Source organism: Thunnus albacares, chromosome 6, assembly GCF_914725855.1.
Source record: "Thunnus albacares chromosome 6, fThuAlb1.1, whole genome shotgun sequence".
In the NCBI taxonomy this organism is placed as follows: Eukaryota; Metazoa; Chordata; class Actinopteri; order Scombriformes; family Scombridae; genus Thunnus; species Thunnus albacares.
In genome coordinates this window covers 31967474-31975242 of record NC_058111.1, presented here as the reverse complement: position 1 = coordinate 31975242, position 7769 = coordinate 31967474, and the positions used below count along the sequence as shown (strand labels likewise).

General features: G+C 39.9%; 1 long non-coding RNA gene across 1 annotated transcript; it reads left to right on the top strand.

Moving 5' to 3' along the window:
* Positions 1–2437: 2437 nt before the first annotated feature.
* On the top strand, positions 2438–4207 carry LOC122983384. The gene is made up of 3 exons (XR_006403664.1): positions 2438–2599; positions 3896–3964; positions 4121–4207. It is a non-coding gene; the product is annotated as an uncharacterized LOC122983384 (long non-coding RNA).
* The last annotated feature ends 3562 nt before the right edge of the window (positions 4208–7769 follow it).

Sequence of the window (7769 nt, the reverse complement as noted above, 5' to 3'; positions counted from 1 at the left end):
GACCGCCGGATCACTCAGCTGAGATCATACCTGCGCCTTCAACAAGGGTCGATGATGACGACTCCTCATCGGTGTCCGAGACGTCAGTGACCTTCCAGAATCCAGCACCAACCTCTGTTCACCAGGATTTCCCAAAAGTGATGACCATGGCAGTGGAGTAAATTGGGCTTACAATGCGCCCAGCAATCCCGTCAAAACTGGTCAGCCAGTTCTGTTGAGGTTTTTACGGTCTGGCTCACCCAGGCCAGCTAGGCTTTGTCTCCCCTGCCTTCCTGAATATCTAGCAGTGAGTTGCAGCATCCTGGAGGGAGCAGCTTAAAAACAAAGGCGGGACTGGTGGTCTTCCTGAGAGTGCAGGGCCGCATGGAGGAAGCTTGCCTTGGCATGCCACCCTGGAAGAGCCCCTCACTGCCCTCCTGATTCCTCAATCGGCCAGCTGACGCAGGATAGGGACACACTGGAATATTTTGAGAAAATTTTCTGGCTGGGCGCACAGTTGACCCCCCTACACTGGATCAGGCTGATCCTCTGGGCCGTACCATCGGCCAGTTAAACAGTCTGATACAGGGTTTTGCGACCACTGCAGGGTGCGTGATGTCGCTGGCCACAGTGGGCTCTTGCCATTTGTGGCTAGGGCTCACCGCCCTGCAGAGCAAAAGCAGAGAGGACCTCCAGGGAGCTCACATCACCTCTGAGGGACTCTTCTGATCCATCTCGTCTGTCACCCAGTGCTTTAAGAGGCTGGAAGAGGAGAAGACGCAGCTGAGCCACCATCTGCCACTCGCCCCTTCTTCTCACCAGAGAAGAGACTAGATGCAGCACCACAACACGATGGCGAGGAGGAGAGCATGCCAGCATGGCAGAGGACCGTCTAAGGGGACAAGTGGACCCAAACTGTGCCAGCAAAATGCCCCCCACAGCATAACAGAGCCACCAGATCCCCGAACTGTAGGGGTCAAGCATTCATCCAGTTTTTCCTTTAATTTTTCCTTTAATTTGACACCCATCTGAAATTCACTGAGATTCCTCTGAAAGTACTACTATGTTCAATGGTAATAATGTTATAATATTCACAACCTGTACAGGGTGTACAAGGTGTTGTGAAACTTAAGATTTTGCACAAACTCATCGGATGTAGCATGTAGTAACTTCTCATGACCACATACACACACAATTATACCAATTATTGTGTTTTTAACAAACAGAAAGGCATACTGAGGTATACCTGTCACCTCCCTGCCATAAGTCCTTCAATTGAAGAATGCAGTTCCTTCTTGTTCGTTTTACTGTTAACACACATCATTGTTGCTTAATGTGTCTTTTGTTCATTGTTCATGATTGTACTTGACCTGAGAATGTGAGATGACTGTGTGAAATGTGAGAAATGTAACGTCATTCAGTTGGATGGCAGCTTGACGTGTGATGATCAGGGTTGGACCATTAGGCAAGGTAGGCAACTGTCTGGAGCCCCCAAATAAAGGGCCCCAAACAACTATTTTTTTAACCTTTATTTATTCAGGGGAGGTTCTCTGAGAGCGATGCTCTCTTTTTCAGGAACGCCCTGATCACATTCACACAGTTACACATTCATACCTGGAAGCTGCCCAGTATAACCACAGTCTGATCCGCTGGCCACTGAGCAGCTCCACCAGAGCAGTTGGGTTCAAAGGCCTTGCTCAAGAGCACCTCATTGGTGTTAATGAGGGAGGGGCAACGCTGCTTCTTCACTTTCCCCACCCAGATTTATCCTGCCGGTCCGGAGGATTGAACTGGTGACCCATTATAGATTTATTATGATGTTTAGACATGAAAAACATTGAACTATGTTAGTATTTTAACTCATTGTACCCTGAAATAACTGCAACTGTATACTACTTACTTAGTGTGTACTTTTACTTTTACTTCAGAGGAAAATGTTCTACTACATTTACCTGACAGATGAATGTTACTGGTTACGTTGCAAATTCAGCTTTTACTCACAAAATATAACAATTAAAATATGATGCATTATTATTCATTAATCTAAAGTACATTGTGCTGATAATACTTCTCTTTCACTCTTCACTTTAAGTAAAAAATTTGAATGCAGGACTTTTACTGTGTGGCATTAATAATTTTACTATTAATAGTTAACAGTTTTACTTCAGTGGTTCACTGGTTTATAGCTCAGTGGTTACTTCGTTCAACAATTCTCACTGCGAGAATACGCTGATCTCCATCCCTTCGCGGGATCGAACCACGGGCGCTGTCCAGTGTTTTCCGCCCCTCTGATCTCACCTGTGTGTTGTCTTTCATCACGTTTAATAACTCTCAGAAACACTGCAGTTTGTAGTTAAAGTGAGATAAACTGTGTCAGTTTGGCCAAGAGTAAAGAGTAAAGAGTGAAACCTAAGTTCCACATATCAAAGAAGCAGGTTGACTCTACTAGGACACAGCGTTTAACTTGATGTTATCGCTGCGGGATTTATTTTAATATTTTAATAATAACAAAGAAGACATAATCTGTAAATGTTACAGTGAATGTTGTGAGGGATTTACGACATTGAGACCGTCAGATATCCAGCTGACACCCACCTCGACAGTGAACCCTCTAACCTTGGTAATAATGTTATAATATTCACAACCTGTACAGGGTGTACAAGGTGTTGTGAAACTTAAGATTTTGCACAAACTCATCGGATGTAGCATGTAGTAACTTCTCGTGACCTTAAAATGAATTGGCTATTGTTTCAGTAGAATTGTTGACGTTTTTCTTTGTAAATGAAGACACACCTGCTACTTGGGAATTTCACAGTTATGACCTGCCAAAATATGTGAAGAGTGGAATAGTACCATGGCACTCATCACCATCTGTTGATTCTTCAGAATGAATGATTTCACTTGGAGTGAGTTATGTGTTGTGTGACCGTGTGCTTTAGGGAAAGATCATGAAACCATGATCTTTCACTGACCTTAAAGGACAGGCTCACAATTTTTCAAGTTTGTCTTAAAACATCAGCCAGGAGCCCAAATGAATATTGAAATATGTTTTCCTTGCTTTAATCATTCCATCTGTTCATACTGACCATTAGAAGATCCCTTCATAATGCACTTACAATGTAAGTGATGGAGGACAAAATCCACAGTCCTCCTTCTGTGCAAAATGTATTTAAACGTTTATCTGAAGCTAATATGAAGCTTCATTTGTCCAGATGAGTCAAATCAAGTGGATATCTTTCAACTATACAGTCTATTTAATGCCAAAGTTCCTGTTTTTGTTACTATACTCCCACCACAGCTGAACAGGGAAACACTGTCCGAGCAAACACAAAGAGGGAATTTGATGCTGAAAGTTATAGTTAACTTAAAATTAACTGCTAAGAGTTATAATTAAAACTTCTGATACCAAAGTCATTTTAGAGGGAAATTCTGAAGTTTGGAGTCATTTACAAATTCATTTAAGTCAAATAGTTTTATGGTGTGAGCTTAGATTGGTTATTCATACCTCACAATGCGGTTGACAACAATTCTATATGACTTCCACAGCTGCAGCTGAGCAGCTCTATGAGCTCCGCTGATACTATATAGAGCTCTCTAGCTGGAAGGAACCAAGTAGCCTAAACAGAGAGAGAGAGAGTCTGTGTGTAGCTGGCAGAAACTATAAATAACATTAAAAATAACAATAAAAACATACAGAAAAGTGATTTATGTTTATGAATAAAAACACTTATTGTGAAAATAGAGTTAACAATTTCTAAAGCCATCCAATTTCAAATATTTGGGGGGGGGCACGTCAATTAGTTTCATCTTTGTTTGGATCTTTGCTGTTTGTCAGATGTTCTCTGTTGGTGGATTTGCTCCTACCTGCCTGACTTCAGAGTAAAGTGTTTTAACCTTACCTGTCCTGTGTCCTCAGTCTGCTGAGAAATGTGTCAAACATACTTTGCTGGGAGAGATCGTCATGATCTCCATCAGGGACAATGAGGTTGTAAGTCACTTTATATAATTTTGTAAGACTTGTTGAACCTGCTGGCAACACAGCTGTCCTCTAGTTTGTGATGGTGATAAGTGGAGCCTTTTTTTTTTCGCTTTATTTACAATGATGTTTATTGATTCTATTTGTATCTTTCATGTATTCCAGTGAGTCAGAAGGTTAATCTTCCACTGGCTGATGGCTACATTATAACACTTGTGGAAACCCTGAAAGTAATCATAGTGGAGATTAAAGAATGCAAAATGTAAGTGCTTTTTCCCGGTGAACTTTTCATGTAAACAAACCCAGCTATATTTAGATTTACATGTTTCTCACCAGAATGCATTGTGTGTATCCTTGAGGCCTAACCAACATGTTGAAAACATGTTGTTCCTCACAAAACATTCACAAAGCCAACAATTTGGAATAATTAGAAAACCAACATTGATTGCACCCTGCCTTTGCTGGTGCATTTCTGCAATTTTTTTTGGCGTGTTTCCTCAAGTGCCTTTGCAGCAATGTGCTTGATGTCCCACTCCGGACCTGCTTCCTCAGCCCCTAACTGCCCCAGCCTTAGCTCTCGGCTACCAGCTCAAGCTTCCCGTAGCTTCTCGTATCTTCCCTGTGCTCTGGAATAAATATGTGTTTACCTTATTCCAATGTACTTGTCTGTGTCTGCACCTGGATTCACCTGTTCAATTTTTGATATCATTTTTAATATTATATAGTATTCACATTATAAATTCACAAGACATTTTACAATAAAAATCCTACATACATATACACATACACACACAATTATACCAATTATTGTGTTTTCAACAAACAGAAAGGCATACTGAGGTATACCTGTCACCTCCCTGCCATAAGTCCTTCAATTGAAGAATGCAGTTCCTTCTTGTTTGTTTTACTGTTAACACACATCATTGTTGCTTAATGTGTCTTTTGTTCATTATTCATGATTGTACTTGACCTGAGAATGTGAGATGACTGTGTGAAATGTGAGAAATGTAACGTCATTCAGTTGGATGGCAGCTTGACAAGTGATGATCAGGGTTGGACCATTAGGCAAGGTAGGCAACTACCTGGAGCCCCCAAATAAAGGGCCCCAAACAACTATTTTTTAACCTTTATTTATTCAGGGGAGGTTCTCTGAGAGCGATGCTCTCTTTTTCAGGAACACCCTGATCACATTCACACAGTTACACATTCATACCTGGAAGATGCCCAGTATAACCACAGTCTGATCCGCTGGCCACTGAGCAGCTCCACCAGAGCAGTTGGGTTCAAAGGCCTTGCTCAAGAGCACCTCATTGGTGTTAATGAGGGAGGGGCAACGCTGCTTCTTCACTTTCCCCACCCAGATTTATCCTGCCGGTCCGGAGGATTGAACTGGTGACCCATTATAGATTTATTATGATGTTTAGACATGAAAAACATTGAACTATGTTAGTATTTTAACTCATTGTACCCTGAAATAACTGCAACTGTATACTACTTACTTAGTGTGTACTTTTACTTTTACTTCAGAGGAAAAGGTTCTACTACATTTACCTGACAAATGAATGTTACTGGTTACGTTGCAGATTCAGCTTTTACTCACAAAATATAACAATTAAAATATGATGCATTATTATTCATTAATCTAAAGTACATTGTGCTGATAATACTTCTCTTTCACTCTTCACTTTAAGTAAAAATTTGAATGCAGGACTTTTACTGTGTGGCATTAATAATTTTACTACTAATAGTTAACAGTTTTACTTCAGAAAAATGTTTTGATTAGTTCTTCTACTACTGCTAATACCAACAGTCCCAGTTAGAGAAAGGGTGATGAGTAAAGCAAGGCAGCATTTGCCTGGGGCCACCAAATCACTAAATCCGCCCCTGGTGATGATTGGTTGTTTCAGTATATGATGTGTGGAGGAGAGCTATAAAAGTTTCTGAGCAGAAGTCCTTCAAACAGGACCAGGAGCTACTTGAAGAAGATCTGTAGAACCTCATCAATCTGCTCCTGCACCCTCACAGGTACAGTACGTCAGAGGTTAGAGGGAGGTGAAGGTGCTTAGAAAAAGATCTTGTAACCAACTTTTTAATTATTATTTTTTGGCATTGGCTGATTTACTGATTTAACTTTCTTTATAAGATAGTTTGGATTGTTTGACATTTGGCGTAGTTGCCTCTGACCATTGAACACGCAGCCTGAGTTTAAGTGACTTTATTTATTTATTTATCTTTTTACTTAGTAGCAGTAAAGAAGAGTGAAAGACAGGAGACAGCTGAACATCGAAGGATTAGAATCCTGTACTGATAGATGAATGCAGCCTAACTGGTTTTAACAAACGGTGGTGTGAACAGTCTTGAATTAACTTGTACAAAACTAAGGTGGTGTTTAAACTGGCTATGTGAAAAGTATTATCATTTCCAAGGATGATGTTTTTGGATGTCTTTTGTTTTACCTCTGTAGCTAAGTGTACAGGTTCAGAATCTGGTTTCCAACAGTGAGAATGATGACACCTGCTGTCCTCTCTGCAGCCCTGCTGCTGCTGCTGCTGCTGCAGGAGGGCTGCTGCTGCTGCAGCTGCCCTGCTGGTGTTCCACCTTCAAGTAAGCCTCGGAAAACAATTTAATTCAAAAGTTTCTATCATTACGAAATACAAAAATACAAAAATGTCCTCAGTCCTAACCATTAAGACAAATTCTATTTTATTTATTTATTGTTATAGGATATTGTTTGCCCTCTCATTATTTTATTTTCTCTGCTTTGACTTCCATTTCCAGGCTCTGAAGAAAAAACTAAATTTACTGTTGTGGTGAGGAACTCAATAGAAAATTGTACCGATAAGACCTACGACACTTATGTGCATTACAGAGGGATCCTGCTTGGTGGACTGAGGAGACTGCAGGACTCCAAAACAGGCTTCAAGTAAGATCTTAAAATCAACTGTTAGCATGAATCATCAAATCTAATGCAATAAATGACTTTCTCTTAACTACTGACTAATATTGCACAATCATGTTTTCTCAAACATTAAATGACTTCATAATTTATTGCATAGTGTTTTATTGTGTTTTGATATTTTTCTCTCTTTCTTTATCTCTATTTAACTTTACGGTTCTAATAAGGGCACCTTTTTTATCTTTTGTATTTCTATTTTGCTTCAGTTTATTTTACTTACTGCTTGCAATATTCTAGTAATAATTGTCCATATATGTCCTTCACCAAGTCCTCCTCTATTGTCCTTGCAGGTTCACTTACACAGAGGATTATAACTATGGCCCGTTCCTGCAGAGTGTGAACTGTTTGGCAGGAAGTGAAGAGACTAAAACCTACTGGCAGCTGCTGGTCAAGAAAACAGACAACCAAACTAAAGAACTTGATGTTGGTGAGACACTTTTTCCACTAAACAACTACTGTATCTTGTTCTTTGTCTTATTGTAAATCAGTTTATAATCTTGTTTTATCTTGATTTTATCTGCAGGTATTGGATGTTACCTTCCCGATCCAAAGGATCAAATCATCCTGAACTATAGGAAATATGAGGTGCAACAAAACATCATCAATCATCCTGAACTATAACAAAACTGTTGAAACTATCAATATTACTGACAAGGAAAGAGTTGACTTCACTGTGTCTGAATTTCAAGAAGATCATCTCTTGAGAATCTACCTTCACCTGGAATTTCCTGCTTTGTAATCAGATCATCTCAAAACTCACTTCCTCATGATGATTTCTTCTTAGTCTGAGGGATTACTTACTTGAATCAATGTCTCTTGCTTTAAAAACTAAAATAAAAACTTTTTTATAGCATCAAA